Genomic DNA, 15,763 nt, shown 5'->3' on the forward strand with positions numbered 1-15,763 from the left:
GCGCACGCGCGGAGTACAGAGCGCCGTCGCTACTGCGCACGCGCGGAGTACGGAACTTCGTCGCTACTGCGCACGCGCGGAGTACAGGTCGCAGTCGCTACTGCGCACGCGCGGAGTACAGGTCGCAGTCGCTACTGCGCACGCGCGGAGTACAAAACGCCGTCGCTACTGCGCACGCGCGGAGTACGGAACTTTGTCCCTACTGCGCACGCGCGGAGTACGGCACTTTGTCGCTACTGCGCACGCGCGGAGTACAGGTCGCAGTCGCTACTGCGCACGCGCGGAGTACAGAGCGCCGTCGCTACTGCGCTCGCGCGAAGTACGGAACTTTGTCCCTACTGCGCACGCGCGGAGTACGGCACTTTGTCGCTACTGCGCACGCGCGGAGTGCAGCGCGCTGTCGCTACTGCGCATGCGCGGAGTACGGAGCGCTGTCGCTACTGCGCACGCGCGGAGTACGGAGCTTCGTCGCTACTGCGCACGCGCGGAGTACGGCGCTTCGTCGCTATTGCGCACGCGCGGAGTACCGAGCGGTGTCGCTACTGCGCATGCGCGGAGTACGGAACTTTGTCGCTACTGCGCACGCGCGGAGTACCCACCGCCGTCGCTACTGCGCAGGCGCGGAGTACGAAGCGCTGTCGCCAGTGCTGCCTCTCCTCCTCGATGCCACATCCCGTGTTCGTTCATGGCGCTGTTTTCCCGCACCTGCCGCAGCCGGTGCCGCGGGAGCGCGCGGGGAACATCCCGCCGCCGGTGCGGCTGCTCCAGAGGCGTTCCTGGAGCGCGGCGCCGGCACCATCGCCCGCAGCGCCGCCGCCAAGATCGTGAGTGCCGGGGCCGCGGGGCAGGGGCTGGGCTGGGCTGGGCCTCAGTGGCACTCCATGCACGGACAAATACTCTGCGTGCAGCTCGGTGGGTGCTTTCCCGTCCTGGGGGTGAGGTGAATCCTGGGCTCCTGTGCTTTTGTCAGCCGAGATGGAAAATTCCTGCACTTGGTTTTGGCAAGTGGCAGTTTCCCAGAATTTTCTTACCTTGTTTGCTTCCTGTGGAACATGTGGACCAGCAGAACTCTCAGGGCTTGTGTTCAGAACAGGCTTGAGGAGAGTGAGTGAGGGAGTGAGTGAGTGGAGTGAGGGAGTGAGTGGAGTGAGGGAGGGAGTGAGGGAGTGAGGGAGTGGAGGGAGTGAGGGAGTGAGGGAGTGGAGTGAGTGAGGGAGTGAGGGAGTGAGTGGAGTGGGTGAGTGAGTGAGGGAGTGAGGGAGTGAGTGAGTGAGTGAGTGAGTGAGTGAGTGAGAAGGAGCCACAACGTGTCTTCCTTGTCCTGCACTGCAGGATCAGAATCCTGGTTTAGGTTAGGGATGCTTTTGCACTGGTGCGTGTCTTCGATGGTCAGAGCCAACTTTCTGCTGGGCCACTTAGGAAGAACAGTTGCCTAGAGCTTCATGTTTGCTTTCCTTGCAGCCTGGAGTGTTGGGGGGATTCCTGAAGCTGATTGCCTTGAAAGCCAGTGATCCCCAAGGCTTTGACCTGCTAAACAGCATCATGGAGCATATGCCCCCGTGAGTATGAGCTCAAATTGCATTCAAAACTGACTTCTGTGGGCTTTGGTTCTGCAGTGTGCAGTCATGCCAAAGGTTAACACTTCAGGAGCAAAAATGTCACATTTATCAGTTAAAGAGATGGGAACAACTTTATCTGTGTTTTCTGTAAAGTGACAGCACCAGTCAAAGCCCACTGTGAACTGAATAACTGTTCTTTTAAATTTCCAGTGAATCAGTTGACTGGTACAGGAAACAGGTCTTCATTCTGCTATTCCAAAGACTTCCAAGTTCCAAACCAACAAAACTTATCAAAAGTAAGTTCCTTGCTCTGAAAAGCTCCAGTGTGACACGAGTGGTTCAGAGTGTGCAGTTGCACAGATCAGGCATCCTGTACATGGGTGGGACTCTGGTGACTCCAGGGACTTGCTCCAAATGCTCTGGAGTCAAGGGGGACATAAAGGGCAGTGGCCACAGCAGGTGACACTCCATGAAAACTGAGGGAATGGAACTAAAGGACTTGTGTAGTTCTCCTCCTTTCCTGGTGTGTGTGATGTCGTTACTTGTCTGAAAGTGTCTCCATTTAATCTCCAGCTAATAGCAACACACTTGCCCTGCCACACAGCACAGCCATTCTGACCACTGCTCTCTGCAGTTTGTGTTCATGCTGGGAAACATTCCATGCTTTTGTGTCATTTTGGCCTTCATGGGAATAAAGTTCTGAGGAAGGGTTTACGTTCCTCTGTCAAAGCTGTGACACATTGTTGAAATCATCCCCAGGCAGATGGCCATGCTGATGAAATTCGTGATGTTATCTCTACACAGATCACACAAGGTCTGTTATTAATCCTTTAAAATCTGCTTGATGCCTCCTGTAGAGGAGCAAGAATTACAGGGTTCTTCCAATGGTGTTCCACCAACCAAATGGAAGTGGTGCTTCCAGCGTTCCACGTTTCAGTGTTGTGGTGCCCGAGAAGATGAGCAGTTTTTAGGCAAACTTTGGAGCAGCAACTTAATGCCCTTCAGTAAAAGGGAACATTTATGAAGGCTGCCCTTTCTGTCTCCTTCTTAGAATGCATTTTGCTGCTGACTCTAAAGCAATTCTCTTGTTTTCATCTGGAGTTTTACTTCATCCTTTTTCTCGTTGCTTTCTCCTCTTCATTAACCAGTATGGCACAGGAAATGGGGCATGAGCTCTGCAGGAAATACTTGGCAGCATACAGCCAAAGGGAGTGTGTTCTGTTGGCTTGGGTTGTATTTCAGGCTGCTGTGCAGTTTTTGCCTTTGAAGCAGGAAAGAGTTGTCTCTCTGGCTGAAATGGCAAAGGAGGTTTGGCGCTAATCTGACTGCCCGGGTGCCTCTCCTTTTGGGGTTCATTTCTGATTTTCTGCCCACAGTTCCTCACTGATAGTTCAAGTTACTGATCTCCTGAGCGGGTCATAAAAGGGAATCATTGCTGTCTCTGGTTTTTATCCTTTGTAACAAGTTTATATGTGTAAACATCTATGTAAGAGGGCAGCAATTGTTAAGAAACAAATTGTCTTGTGTTCTCTGTTTCCTGGTGCTTTATGTGGTTTCTCCTTTTCTTTGGTCACCATAGGGTGATAAATCATTCTAAGACATTTTCTCTAAATGTCACACTAACAGGTTTGGAATGGTTTTGCAGAAAATGATGATTCCTGAAATCCAGAAAGAGTCTGGGACAAGTTGAAAAGCAGATCCGTGCTGTTGGCATCACCAAGACATTAACAGAATGTCCTCCCGTGATGGACACTGAGTACCCCAAGCTGTGGTAGGTGCCACACTTCTTCAGGGTCTGCTGGTGATGCTGTTGGAGGTCTGAAAAGTAGGAGCTTTCACCAGAATAGATCCCTCCAATAAACTCCTTTGGCATTTCTTCAGGCCCACTGTTGTGGTGAGACTCAGCTTGAGGCTTTTCATACCTTTTCATCCTTCACTGCACAAAGGGAAGTGTGTTTTCAAAGCAAATGGCAGAGCTGGTTTGAGCTGTGTTTGAGCCTGGATTTGGCTGAGTAGAGCTCCACTGAAGGGAATTAGGCTACTGTCAGCTTGCATTCCTTCTGGAAAGCTGGGCCCACTTTTGACTTGTAACTGTCCTAGTCAGGAGGCCTGAGAATACTCACAACCTGACAGGCTGTAGTGTCTTAGCCTGAAAGTGGAATCTGGGGGAAAGCTCTGGAGATTGAAAGGCAGTCCAGCAGTCTGGGGGCTCAGGTAGCCCAAATTGAATGACAGTAACCGGATCCAGGACTAGAACTCTTTTTGAATGTACTTAGAGAAAAGCTGTAATCTGGAAAAGAATTGCTATTCTTGGGTTTGTATCACAGCAATTTGAGCTGCTAAAAAATGAGGGCATTGCTGATGCTGTTAATATGAGCAGCTGCATTGTGCCTGGAAAGGACCCAGACCCACAGTCCTAGTGCAGCTTCCCTGGGACAGGGACGGTGCCAGGAGTTAAGCAAGTCCCTGCAAAGGGGTTCCAGGTAATCTGAGCGTTCTTGTGAAGCACAGGCTGTCCTCACCTGTTCACTGTTCCCCTCCCCTCTCCCCCCAGGATTCCTTTGCTGCAGGCCCTCCCTCCTTGGCTTGTTTGAGCTGCCTGAGGATGGCATGACACGACCCCTGACAAGGAGCACTTCATTGACACAGAGGATACTCCAGGCTATCAGACTGCATTCTCCCAGCTGGCCTTTGCTGGGAAGGAAGAACATGATCCTGTGGGGCAAATGGTGAACAATCCCAGGATCCAGCTGGTTCACAGCGTGCCCAGGCAGGGTAGGTGGCTTGGGCTCTGCATCCCTGGGCTGCATTCAGCAGAGAAGAAATGCCTCTGTGAGAATGGTCTCTTGCTAAGGTTTGTTAATCAGCAAAATGAAGTGTGTTGTAGGCAGAAGGCAAGATCTTGCTGTGTCTTCTTGTTCATTGGAACTTGGCTTTTGTAAGGTTTTCCTGGTAACCTCAGAAAGGCCTTATTTTTCACAGCACTTAGTTTAGCAATCAGCTCAAATATATGCTATTTTAAAGATGAAGATTTATCCCCTTGATGGCCTATAACTAATGGTTGTCTCCTGTTCAGTTGCATGGACGTGGGAGATTCAGGCAGCTCATATAAAATTAGACATTTTGAGTGCACAGCTAACTCTTACCCCAGATAGTGTTTGTTTTGTTCAAGATTTGGGTAAGTAAAGATTGTCTGAGAGATGAGCTGTTTCACCCTCCATAACTGCTGCTCTCAGAGTGTCTGAGCTTGTGCCCTGTGCATGAAGAGCCATGGCAGTGGCTGAGTGTCCCTGAGCCCTCTGCTGTGTCTGTGCTGCTCTGTCTGTGCCTGCTGAGTGTCCCTGAGCCCTCTGCTGTGTCTGTGCTGCAGGTTCTGTGCCTGCTGAGTGTCCCTGAGCCCTCAGCTGTGTCTGTGCTGCAGGTTCTGTGCCTGCTGAGTGTCCCTGAGCCCTCAGCTGTGTCTGTGCTGCTCTGTCTGTGCCTGCTGAGTGTCCCTGAGCCCTCAGCTGTGTCTGTGCTGCTCTGTCTGTGCCTGCTGAGTGTCCCTGAGCCCTCAGCTGTGTCTGTGCTGCAGGCTCTGTGCCTGCAAACTCTCCAAAAAAGGAGAAAAATTAATGTAAGTACAAAAAAATCAATTTAAAAAATCAAAATTTAAAAAGATAAAGCTAACAAGTGTGACAAAAGAGCAACCAAAAATGACATAAAATAAAAAATAAAATAAGAGCTTTCGCTATTGGGCGACGGTGGGAGTGGAAGGCGCGGCTGCAGAGAAAGAGCCGCTCCCCGGCCCGTGCAGCGCCTTCGCCGCTCGGGTCCCGGCGGGCATTCGTGGTGGCGGGGGCTGGACTGCGGTGCAGTTCCCGGCCGTGTCCGCCAGGCGGCGCCGGCGAGGCAGACGGGGGCGGCCGAGGGAGGGATTCGAACCGGCGATTGGGGAGAGAGAGCCGCGTCCCAGGCGGGCGCCTTGACCGCTCGGCCAGCGGGGCGGGGGCGTGGCCAGCGGGGCGGGGGCGTGCCCGCCCTGCACGGCCCGTAATGGTAAAAACGGAATAAAAGAAATAAAATTAAAAATAAAATTAAAAATTTGAGGAAACCGACATGACAAAGGAATGAGTCCCGGAAGCGTCGGTGGAACCCAGAAGGCTTTGCGGTGCCTCGTTTTATTTTGCAGGCTTTGTAAAATAAAAAATACAGGAAAGTATGCAAACCAAATCCATAAAAAAAAGGAAGTCCCGGTAGATCCCGGGGGCTGTTTGGCGTCTCTGGTGTTCCTTCTGTGTCCACAAGTGTCCCAGAAGGCTTCCGGGAGATGGTGGGAGTCCCTGGGGGGTCTCCTGGGGGCGTTGGGGGTCCTTGGGGGTTCCCGTAGGACCATGGAGGTACCTGGAAGTCTCGGAGTGGGACGGGGGCGGTGGGGCGGGGAGCGTTTTAAGTCCCTGCGAGAATCGTGGCGGTCCCCGGGAGGTACTCGGGGTCTCCAGTTCTCCCGGGGCAGCCAGAGTCCAGCTGTGTTCTGCAGAGAAGAAATGGAGAGCTGGGGGAGGCCCGAGCAACTTGCAATGTTAAGCTGCCCCGAGGGGCTCCTTGGCTGGGCCCGCCGCCCGCAGCCCCCTCGTTCCCCGGAGCGCCGGGCCAGGGCCGCGCCGCGGAGGCTTCGGGCCCGCTCGGGCCGCGTGTGGCGGGGGGGCGGAGGGGCGGGGGTCATGCCGGGAGCGAGCAGAGAGGGCAGAGCGGCGAAGCCGGAGGCGGCACAGCCCCCAGCTAGCTCCGCCTTCCCGCCGGCAGAACGGCACCCACCGGCGGGCGCGCCTGTCAGTCTCGTCGGATCCAGCCCTCTGCTCGCTCCCCCTCCCCGCCGGCGGCGCGGCACCCCACCGGGGGGACTCTTAGATTTTTCATGTAGTTTTCGTCATATTTTTTGAATGTTAAAGGGCGCGAAGCGCGGTGCCGACCCCCCGTGGCCGCGCCCATCCCGCACCGGCTGCACACGCCGCACCGTGACCACGCCCCCGCCCCGCTGGCCGAGCGGTCAAGGCGCCCGCCTGGGACGCGGCTCTCTCTCCCCAAACGCCGGTTCGAATCCCGCCCTCGGCCGCCCCCCGTCTGCCTCGCCGGCGCCGCCTGGCGGACACGACCGAGAACTGCAGCTCAGCCGAGCGCCTTCGTTCCCCCCCCCGCATGCCGCCCGGGGCCCGAGCGGGAAGTCGGTGGATCGACGGGCGCGGGGGAAACGGCGCTTTTTCTACAGCCGCGGCTTCCACTCCCGCCGTCGGCCACCAACAAAACCTCCTATTTGATTTATTATTTTATGTTATTTGTATTGGTTTCTTCGTTACCATTTTTAGGTTGATTTCGGCTCTTCTCACCTGGTCTCCAGGTTCCCGTGCCAAAGCTCCCACAAGCAGTGCCAGTCAGGAGCCGCCCGGCCTTTACCTCCCCCACACAGACTGTTTGCTGCCAGCACCAGCAGCTTTTTTGGCTGACATGTGCAAAGTCGGCCGGCACCCACGGAATTGCCTTTGCTCCCTTCCTAAAGGAACAAAGCTTCCCGAGTTGCAGCCCCAACAACTCCTTCACCAGATGAGTTTATTGAAACAACTTTTCAGAGCAGGCATTTCTGAGCGTACTCCATCAATCCCAAGAGTTCAGAAAAAACACTGTCCGCTGTCCAAAGGAACTGTGCATGTTACAAAGGGGATGTTTTTACATCCTCATTTAAACCATCACATGAGCATAAATGGCACTCATTATGCAAATTGCTATAACTACCCTAAAAAAAGTGGGGCACACGTGGAAACAGCTCTTTACCCGAGGCTGCTACAGCTGCCCCATGCCTTGGACCCCAAGATCAAGTCACTAGTGTAAAGATGAACGAATCAACAGATTTTCTACAGTTTTCTTCTTTATTGACCTTGAAATTCCATGCTTTTTTGAAAACAATATTCTTACACGGTATTTAGTGGAGAGTGCAGCCTTTGACTATTTACTACAATATAAATGCTTCAAGATTCTTTTCGCCCTCATTGTTCTTGACATCTGTAGCCACGCTAATGTAAGGCATGACAGCAGAAAACCAACCAAAAAAACCTCAAAAAAGAACGCAGCAGAAAACCCTCTAAACCAAATCCCTACACAGAGTGGATTTAATCAACTAACAAAAGAAAAGAAGATCCAGAGTTCAGGGGGAAACCATTACTAGAAAATCGCAGGTATTTGGAAATTAGGAAGTGCTGCCATGAACACGTGCACCATCAGCACACGTTGTCATTGTAAAGAATTCAGCATTGAGTTTGGAGTTCCCTTTTGAAAAACAGTCTTCTGAGTTGATATTCTGAACGCAAACCACTTTTTACCTGCTCCACTTGGAGTGCAGCCCAGCTGCTTCTTAAAGGTCAGGTTCCATTCCAATGTGCGTACTCTTGAGCTCACAAAATTTTCACACAGTTGAATGTTTTACCAGTCCTTTGGAGCGAGATGATCATTTTATTGTCAAAATAAGTAACCTTGATGAAAGCCAATTGCAACAGTACATCTTTATACCCAGTGTCAAAGCAACGTGATGTTATAAATAATTGCATACAATGTATTACACAGAAGAAGTTATACACATTCCAGGTAACCATGGAGCAATTGACAGCAGTAGAGGACTACTGAGCATGGGCACAAAGTATTTTTCAGAACAGGATTTGTGGAAACTTAAAGGAAAAACTAGCCTCTGGAAAGATGACAATCTTTGCATAACATTTTTGTTTTAAATGAAGTCAATGATTTTTATTTTTCAGATGCTCTTTATAAGAACACAATTTCTATTTAAACAAACATAAAGGCTCTAAACTTAAGACACCCTATATATGTACATAATTTACACATCAGGAATGGTTTTCTTATTTGCTTGAGTCTCTCAGTGCTCCACTTCTTCTCTGCAGAGCACAGCTGCACTCTGCCAGCCCCAGAGACCCGGGGACCGCCAGGAACTTACAGTGTCCTAGAGAAACCCCCAAGAAGCCCCAACATCCTCAGGGACCCAGTGACACAGAACAGGAGTCCAAGAGAAACCAAGGGACCAAGGCTACAGGTGGGCCACCGAGAGGCTTTGCTGCCTCCTCGGAAAGAAGGGCTGAGGCTAGCCTCTGCTCTCTGGCCAGCCTCGAAGCCCCTCCACAAGCCAGGCCAAGTCTGAGAGCATTGCCTTCTGCTGCTGTGAAGTACGGATGGCACCCCACAGCTTGCTACACAGAGCCCCTCTTTCCCTCCTGGGAAGCCTAAGCTACGCTACCTGCTTTTCTAGGGGGACCAAGGGACACACTCGCTCTCTCACTCACACCGACAAAGACAAGACAGAGACACAAAGGGGCAACGTCCCAGGAGAGGGAGCAAGCTCTGAGCAGCAACCTGTGGCGAGCCATTCCTGACGCCCAGCAGCGGGAGAACACGGCCTCAGACTTGCCCTGGCCTGCCCAGACACCTCAAGCCCCTGACTACGCAGGGCGGCTTCAAGGCTGGACAACGAACACAGGCTGTGACATGCCCAGGCTACAGGGGGGTCACCGTGGCCAGCAGCCGCCACCAGGCTCAAGGTGCCAAGGCAAAGAAAAAAAAGCCCTGTTGTTTACACGGTGGGCTGCAGTCCGGAGACCTGCATTCGCCTATCAGGTGAGGCCAAGCGGACTCTCACCCTCCTTCCAAGGTCGCCCCCTCTCTATGGGCAGCCAAAGGAGAACCGTGGCAAAAGGCCAATAACACCAAACCCCGTTTACATGGAGAGTTGCCCAGCACAAAGCCACCCTGAAGGTGCCCACCGCACTCCTATGTGTATGCCTGTCCCGGTGATGGCCGGGAGAGTTTGCCAGAAGAGCATTTCTTGTGCTCCCTCTTGACCTCGACGCTGCTGATCCTCTTCTGAACTCTTTTGCCTCGCCGTCCCACGCTCCTGGCTCTGCTTTCTTCTCGGATGGCTTCCATCAAGCAAAGAGAATAACACAGTTGAGTCCGAGAAGCTCCAACTCCTTCAAGTCAGTGAAACGGGCACCCAGAGCGAGCTCCCCAAGCCACCATCACCTGCCCACTCCCACCACACCCCCCCACGGCTCCACACAACGCTCCAACTTCCACTGGTGCCACCTCCGCGTTTTCCCACGTCAGCACTGCCGTCCGCACAATGCCGCCGCTCTCTTCTCCCATGGTTTCTGCAAAGGAAGGAGGACACAGGCAGGTGTGAGAAACACCAGCTCCTCCGTAGGAAGTAAACCGGGACCCTACATCCCCAGAGGGAGACCTCCAAGTCACTCCAAACCCACCCACAGAGCCCCCCACTGACACAAACCTCTCCAAACCTCACCTTGAGTGGTCACGGCGACGCCCCGTCTGCTGCTGGGAGCCAGGCCCTCTGGGCAAAGGAAGCTGGGCATACAAAGCACTGGCCAACGAGGCTGCACCTCTGACTACAGAGGGCTCGAGACGCTGCTAGTCTGCAAAGTGCCCGGGACTCCAGGGCACTGGCCCAGACTTACGGGCGGCCCTGGGCCCAAAGGCCTGCGGAGGCTCCTTCTCTCCGCCTCGAGGGCACCCAGACCCGCTCCCCGCTAACGGGGCGGTCGCCCCGCACAGCCTGCCAGCTGAGGGAGCACCGAGGCTCCCAGACCCGGACCCCGATTACGGGCGGGTGCACACCCAGGGAGCCACAGGACTCGGCTTTCCCCTGCACTAATAGCGATAAGATTCCAGTACCAGGAAAAACAGCTAACGGCCTAAGGCCTGGGGGCCTTCCTCCACGGACAGGGAGCTGCACACCTCCCGGCCCTGGACCTCGGAACGGCCAGGGCCAGGAATACCCACCTGATTACAGGGGCTCCCTCCAACCGCCCGCCGAGCACTGGGGTCGTACAAAGCCCCGCTTACAAGGCTGCCCCTTCTAGGCTCGGCACCCCCAACAATGCCCTCCACGGCCTAAGGTCGCGAGGACAGGGCCCCAGCCCTGAAGACAGGGCGGGCACATGCTGGCACGTCACCAGCAGCACTGGCACAGACCCAGGCCCTGGCTACAGGCGGGTCACCGAGAGGCTTTGCTGCCTCCTCGCAAAGAAGGGCCGAGGCTGGGCCGTGTCTCTGTTTGTGGGTTTTGAGGGCACGCCCCGGTTGTTGCACACAGCTCCTCTTTCCCTCCTGGGAAGCCTACGCTACGCTACCTGCTTTTTTAGGGGGACCAAGGGACACGCTCGCTCTCTCACTCACACCGACAAAGACAAGACAGAGACACAAAGGGGCAGCGTCCCAGGAGAGGGAGCAAGCTCTGAGCAGCAACCTGCGGCGAGCCATCCCTACCGCCCACAAGCAGGAGACAACGGCCTCAGACTCGCCCTGGCCTGCACAGAGGCCTCAAGGGCCTGACTACGCTCAAGGGCTTCACGGCTGGCCAAAGAACAGCGGCTGTGACGCGGCCCAGCTACAGGGGGTCACAGTGGCCAGCAGCCGTCAGCAGGCACAAAGGAGCCAAGGCAAAAAAAAAAGCCCTGCCCCGTTTACAGGGTGGGCTGGGGTCGGGAGACCTGCATTCTCCTATTGGGTGTGGCCAAGGGGACTCTCCCTCTTCCTTACAGGGTTGTCCCCCTCTTTCTGGGCAGCCAAAGGAGAACCGTGGCAAAAGGCCAACACTACCAAAGGAAAGACCCAGCCCTGTTTACAGGGGGGGTCACCCAGCGCAAAGCCAGCGGGGGCACCCTGAAGATGCCCTCCGCACTCCTACGTGTATGCCTGACCCCGTGATGGCAAAGAGGTTCATTTGCCCAGAAGGCCTTTCTTGTGCTCCCTCTTGACCTCGACGCTGCTGATCCTCTTCTGAACTCTTTTGCCTCGCCGTCCCACGCTCCTGGCTCTGCTTTCTTCTCGGATGGCTTCCGTCAAGCAAAGAGAATAACACAGTTGAGTCCGAGAAGCTCCAACTCCTTCAAGTCAGTGAAACGGGCACCCAGAGCGAGCTCCCCAAGCCACCATCACCTGCCCACTCCCACCACACCCCCCCACGGCTCCACACAACGCTCCAACTTCCACTGGTGCCACCTCCGCGTTTTCCCACGTCAGCACTGCCGTCCGCACGATGCCGCCGCTCTCTTCTCCCATGGTTTCTGCAAAGGAAGGAGGACACAGGCAGGTGTGAGAAACACCAGCTCCTCCGTAGGAAGTAAACCGGGACCCTACATCCCCAGAGGGAGACCTCCAAGTCACTCCAAACCCACCCACAGAGCCCCCCACTGACACAAACCTCTCCAAACCTCACCTTGACTGGTCACGGCGACGCCCCGTCTGCTGCTGGGAGCCAGAGCCAGGCCCTCTGGGCAAAGGAAGCTGGGCATACAAAGCACTGGCCAACGAGGCTGCACCTCTGACTACAGAGGGCTCGAGACGCTGCTAGTCTGCAAAGTGCCCGGGACTCCAGGGCACTGGCCCAGACTTACGGGCGGCCCTGGGCCCAAAGGCCTGCGGAGGCTCCTTCTCTCCGCCTCGAGGGCACCCAGACCCGCTCCCCGCTAACGGGGCGGTCGCCCCGCACAGCCTGCCAGCTGAGGGAGCACCGAGGCTCCCAGACCCGGACCCCGATTACGGGCGGGTGCACACCCAGGGAGCCACAGGACTCGGCTTTCCCCTGCACTAATAGCGATAAGATTCCAGTACCAGGAAAAACAGCTAACGGCCTAAGGCCTGGGGGCCTTCCTCCACGGACAGGGAGCTGCACACCTCCCGGCCCTGGACCTCGGAACGGCCAGGGCCAGGAATACCCACCTGATTACAGGGGCTCCCTCCAACCGCCCGCCGAGCACTGGGGTCGTACAAAGCCCCGCTTACAAGGCTGCCCCTTCTAGGCTCGGCACCCCCAACAATGCCCTCCACGGCCTAAGGTCGCGAGGACAGGGCCCCAGCCCTGAAGACAGGGCGGGCACATGCTGGCACGTCACCAGCAGCACTGGCACAGACCCAGGCCCTGGCTACAGGCGGGTCACCGAGAGGCTTTGCTGCCTCCTCGCAAAGAAGGGCCGAGGCTGGGCCGTGTCTCTGTTTGTGGGTTTTGAGGGCACGCCCCGGTTGTTGCACACAGCTCCTCTTTCCCTCCTGGGAAGCCTACGCTACGCTACCTGCTTTTTTAGGGGGACCAAGGGACACGCTCGCTCTCTCACTCACACCGACAAAGACAAGACAGAGACACAAAGGGGCAGCGTCCCAGGAGAGGGAGCAAGCTCTGAGCAGCAACCTGCGGCGAGCCATCCCTACCGCCCACAAGCAGGAGACAACGGCCTCAGACTCGCCCTGGCCTGCACAGAGGCCTCAAGGGCCTGACTACGCTCAAGGGCTTCACGGCTGGCCAAAGAACAGCGGCTGTGACGCGGCCCAGCTACAGGGGGTCACAGTGGCCAGCAGCCGTCAGCAGGCACAAAGGAGCCAAGGCAAAAAAAAAAGCCCTGCCCCGTTTACAGGGTGGGCTGGGGTCGGGAGACCTGCATTCTCCTATTGGGTGTGGCCAAGGGGACTCTCCCTCTTCCTTACAGGGTTGTCCCCCTCTTTCTGGGCAGCCAAAGGAGAACCGTGGCAAAAGGCCAACACTACCAAAGGAAAGACCCAGCCCTGTTTACAGGGGGGGTCACCCAGCGCAAAGCCAGCGGGGGCACCCTGAAGATGCCCTCCGCACTCCTACGTGTATGCCTGACCCCGTGATGGCAAAGAGGTTCATTTGCCCAGAAGGCCTTTCTTGTGCTCCCTCTTGACCTCGACGCTGCTGATCCTCTTCTGAACTCTTTTGCCTCGCCGTCCCACGCTCCTGGCTCTGCTTTCTTCTCGGATGGCTTCCGTCAAGCAAAGAGAATAACACAGTTGAGTCCGAGAAGCTCCAACTCCTTCAAGTCAGTGAAACGGGCACCCAGAGCGAGCTCCCCAAGCCACCATCACCTGCCCACTCCCACCACACCCCCCCACGGCTCCACACAACGCTCCAACTTCCACTGGTGTCACCTCCGCGTTTTCCCACGTCAGCACTGCCGTCCGCACGATGCCGCCGCTCTCTTCTCCCATGGTTTCTGCAAAGGAAGGAGGACACAGGCAGGTGTGAGAAACACCAGCTCCTCCGTAGGAAGTAAACCGGGACCCTACATCCCCAGAGGGAGACCTCCAAGTCACTCCAAACCCACCCACAGAGCCCCCCACTGACACAAACCTCTCCAAACCTCACCTTGAGTGGTCACGGCGACGCCCCGTCTGCTGCTGGGAGCCAGGCCCTCTGGGCAAAGGAAGCTGGGCATACAAAGCACTGGCCAACGAGGCTGCACCTCTGACTACAGAGGGCTCGAGACGCTGCTAGTCTGCAAAGTGCCCGGGACTCCAGGGCACTGGCCCAGACTTACGGGCGGCCCTGGGCCCAAAGGCCTGCGGAGGCTCCTTCTCTCCGCCTCGGGGGCACCCAGACCCGCTCCCCGCTAACGGGGCGGTCGCCCCGCACAGCCTGCCAGCTGAGGGAGCACCGAGGCTCCCAGACCCGGACCCCGATTACGGGCGGGTGCACACCCAGGGAGCCACAGGACTCGGCTTTCCCCTGCACTAATAGCGATAAGATTCCAGTACCAGGAAAAACAGCTAACGGCCTAAGGCCTGGGGGCCTTCCTCCACGGACAGGGAGCTGCACACCTCCCGGCCCTGGACCTCGGAACGGCCAGGGCCAGGAATACCCACCTGATTACAGGGGCTCCCTCCAACCGCCCGCCGAGCACTGGAGTCGTACAAAGCCCCGCTTACAAGGCTGCCCCTTCTAGGCTCGGCACCCCCAACAATGCCCTCCACGGCCTAAGGTCGCGAGGACAGGGCCCCAGCCCTGAAGACAGGGCGGGCACATGCTGGCACGTCACCAGCAGCACTGGCACAGACCCAGGCCCTGGCTACAGGCGGGTCACCGAGAGGCTTTGCTGCCTCCTCGCAAAGAAGGGCCGAGGCTGGGCCGTGTCTCCGTTTGTGGGTTTTGAGGGCACGCCCCGGTTGTTGCACACAGCTCCTCTTTCCCTCCTGGGAAGCCTACGCTACGCTACCTGCTTTTTTAGGGGGACCAAGGGACACGCTCGCTCTCTCACTCACACCGACAAAGACAAGACAGAGACACAAAGGGGCAGCGTCCCAGGAGAGGGAGCAAGCTCTGAGCAGCAACCTGCGGCGAGCCATCCCTACCGCCCACAAGCAGGAGACAACGGCCTCAGACTCGCCCTGGCCTGCACAGAGGCCTCAAGGGCCTGACTACGCTCAAGGGCTTCACGGCTGGCCAAAGAACAGCGGCTGTGACGCGGCCCAGCTACAGGGGGTCACAGTGGCCAGCAGCCGTCAGCAGGCACAAAGGAGCCAAGGCAAAAAAAAAAGCCCTGCCCCGTTTACAGGGTGGGCTGGGGTCGGGAGACCTGCATTCTCCTATTGGGTGTGGCCAAGGGGACTCTCCCTCTTCCTTACAGGGTTGTCCCCCTCTTTCTGGGCAGCCAAAGGAGAACCGTGGCAAAAGGCCAACACTACCAAAGGAAAGACCCAGCCCTGTTTACAGGGGGGGTCACCCAGCGCAAAGCCAGCGGGGGCACCCTGAAGATGCCCTCCGCACTCCTACGTGTATGCCTGACCCCGTGATGGCAAAGAGGTTCATTTGCCCAGAAGGCCTTTCTTGTGCTCCCTCTTGACCTCGACGCTGCTGATCCTCTTCTGAACTCTTTTGCCTCGCCGTCCCACGCTCCTGGCTCTGCTTTCTTCTCGGATGGCTTCCGTCAAGCAAAGAGAATAACACAGTTGAGTCCGAGAAGCTCCAACTCCTTCAAGTCAGTGAAACGGGCACCCAGAGCGAGCTCCCCAAGCCACCATCACCTGCCCACTCCCACCACACCCCCCCACGGCTCCACACAACGCTCCAACTTCCACTGGTGTCACCTCCGCGTTTTCCCACGTCAGCACTGCCGTCCGCACGATGCCGCCGCTCTCTTCTCCCATGGTTTCTGCAAAGGAAGGAGGACACAGGCAGGTGTGAGAAACACCAGCTCCTCCGTAGGAAGTAAACCGGGACCCTACATCCCCAGAGGGAGACCTCCAAGTCACTCCAAACCCACCCACAGAGCCCCCCACTGACACAAACCTCTCCAAACCTCACCTTGAGTGGTCACGGCGACGCCCCGTCTGCTGCTGGGAGCCAGGCCCTCTGGGCA

General features: G+C 56.4%; 1 long non-coding RNA gene across 3 annotated transcripts; it reads left to right on the plus strand.

Annotated features, from left to right (window-relative positions):
• The first annotated feature begins 670 nt into the window (after positions 1–670).
• Positions 671–4,763, plus strand: LOC139674006 (uncharacterized). 3 transcript variants are annotated; one of them, XR_011698248.1, is made up of 4 exons: positions 671–824; positions 1,462–1,559; positions 1,770–1,855; positions 3,186–3,362. It is a non-coding gene; the product is annotated as an uncharacterized lncRNA (long non-coding RNA). The 3 variants fall into 3 exon arrangements; XR_011698249.1 differs by lacking the exon at positions 671–824 and adding an exon at positions 4,114–4,763 and having other exon boundaries at positions 1,315–1,559; positions 3,186–3,330; XR_011698247.1 differs by lacking the exon at positions 671–824 and having other exon boundaries at positions 1,318–1,559.
• The last annotated feature ends 11,000 nt before the right edge of the window (positions 4,764–15,763 follow it).

This window comes from Pithys albifrons, chromosome 7 (genome assembly GCF_047495875.1).
Source record: "Pithys albifrons albifrons isolate INPA30051 chromosome 7, PitAlb_v1, whole genome shotgun sequence".
In the NCBI taxonomy this organism is placed as follows: domain Eukaryota; kingdom Metazoa; phylum Chordata; class Aves; order Passeriformes; family Thamnophilidae; genus Pithys; species Pithys albifrons.